Raw genomic sequence first — 2,083 nt, 5'->3', positions numbered from 1 at the left:
TGTCTTCTATCTCTTCCTTTATGGTCTGGGCTGAACACCCACCACCTCCCTTTTGTTTTGACCTTGGCTTGAGATTGAGGGGCTCCACGGCCCTGCCTAAAGACACAAAACCACAACACTACCCCAAAACACACAGAAACCCCCAAACCCCAGGAACCTCTGATCTTTTGAAATTGGCAAAAGGAGGTGGCCAGACCTGCCCCTGTCTGCCTGTCTCTCCTCAGCCTTCACTCCATCCTGAGTGCCGCCTGGTGCTCCCCCCTTTGTCACCTGTCCCCCCTCCAGGAGGAGCTCTTGACCTCCAGGAGAACACGTCAAGACTTAGACTTCCCTGTCCTTCACAAGAGCTGGCCAGGGCACCTGCTCGGGACCCCAGCAAGACTCCTCCCACTTCTTTTGGGCAAGGGCAGCTCTTGGGGAAGCCATCAAGCCAGTGCAGCCTCAGGTGCCAAGCCCACGGGCTGGGTGTGGGTGTGCCTACGGTCCTCTGGCCACAGCTGCCTGAGAGCCCGGCCTGGGGGCCCCCTCACCAGCCCCCCAACCTGTCTGTGCTTTCTGTGCTTGCCGGCTCCGCTGCGCTTGGGAGCACGGCTTTCAAAGCACTTCAGCAGTTGACTCCAGCCTGTGTGCGTCCCACAGCCCGGGGTTCCTACCCCTGTGTGGGCTTCTCTCCCTGCAGCTACTCCGGTACGAAGGCTTCCCGTTCCTCCTCTCTCCTGGGAAGAGGTTTTAGGCAGACACGTAGAGGAGGAGGGATTCCACTAAGAACAAGAGTCTTCTGTTCCTTTATTCACAAAACAAAATGCTGCTTCCTGGGTTAGACTTGGGTTTGTCCAGGCTCAGCTTGGGAGCAGAGGCCCCTGGAGCCAGACCAGCAGGCCCCCCGGTGCTGCCCTCCTGAAAAGATGAAGCGGAGTCCAGGTTCAGCCTGCAGCTATACGACCCCAGGCACCGCGGCTTGGCCCTGTGACTTGAAACCATTGATCTCGTGAAGCCTCGACTGGGCTAAACCTTCCCGGCCCAGTGGGTGAAAGTGCTGCACATACAGTGGGAGGAGAGCATCTGGTCAGGGTCTGCAAGCCCCCCTGTTGTGCGCCTCCAGCCGCTGGAGGGTCATTATCCCTGTGGCTGATGTGTTAGAAATCACATTTCAAGGGGCTGGTCTCACATTTGGGGGCTGGACGGTCGGTTCTGATCATACTTTCACCTCCAAGTGCAGCAGGGGAAGGTTGACCTGTGACGGCTTGTGCTCGCATGTCTTGTCACGGCCTTGCCCTGGGGCTCCTTTGCTGGCCCCTTAGCCTGCTCTAAGCTGAGTGTGCGTCTTAAACTGGATGCGAGCTCCACGCGTCCACTGCAGGTCCCGGCGTCAGGCTAAACTTGACGGCAAAGCACCAAGGACGCCTGGGGAGCTTTGTGGAGCCGCCGAGGGAACACCTGCGCCGATCTGAATGTTCAGTGTTAGTGGCAACTACTTTTAAGATAGCAAGTCTAAGCAGAGGCTTTCGTTTCTTTTACTGCACCCAAGGGGCTTACCCTGGGCCCTCTCCCCCTGGGATGTGTACCCCCAGCAAGGAGAGTCAGACTTGGTCCTTGTGGGAATCCCAAGGTTTTTTTTTTTTCCTTTTAAAATGCAGACCCTCCTCCTCTCACCCTAATTTCCGACTCGGTGGGGGCGGCCCAGGAGTTGACACTCCAGTAAAGTCTGGCTGGCAAACCTCAAATGAAGCCATGTTTGGGGACTGTAAAAAATATTCCACTAAATAGAACATTATTCTTGACACTTGTTGAAAACATCAAGGCAGGCTCTTTTCAGGGTCAGATACCCTAGGTTCCTGGTCGGGGAGAGCCATGGGGCTTCACTGTGAACGCAGCAGAGAGAAGGGGGTTGCCTGGTCAAGGGGGGGGGGGCGGGCCTGGTTCCACTCTGCTCTGGGAGGCCTGCTGAAGGCCACCTGGGTGACCACGCGCGCCCTGGAAGGCGGGGAGTTAGAGCCGCCCAGGTGTGAGGGCGCTCGGGATTGGGGGCTGGGGTCCGGGTCCGCGGCTGGACGCTCGCTGCTGCGCCGGGGCCCAGAGGGGC

Source organism: Canis lupus, chromosome 16 (assembly GCF_003254725.2).
Source record: "Canis lupus dingo isolate Sandy chromosome 16, ASM325472v2, whole genome shotgun sequence".
Taxonomy (NCBI): Eukaryota; Metazoa; Chordata; class Mammalia; order Carnivora; family Canidae; genus Canis; species Canis lupus.
Note: the sequence above shows the minus strand (reverse complement) of the source record.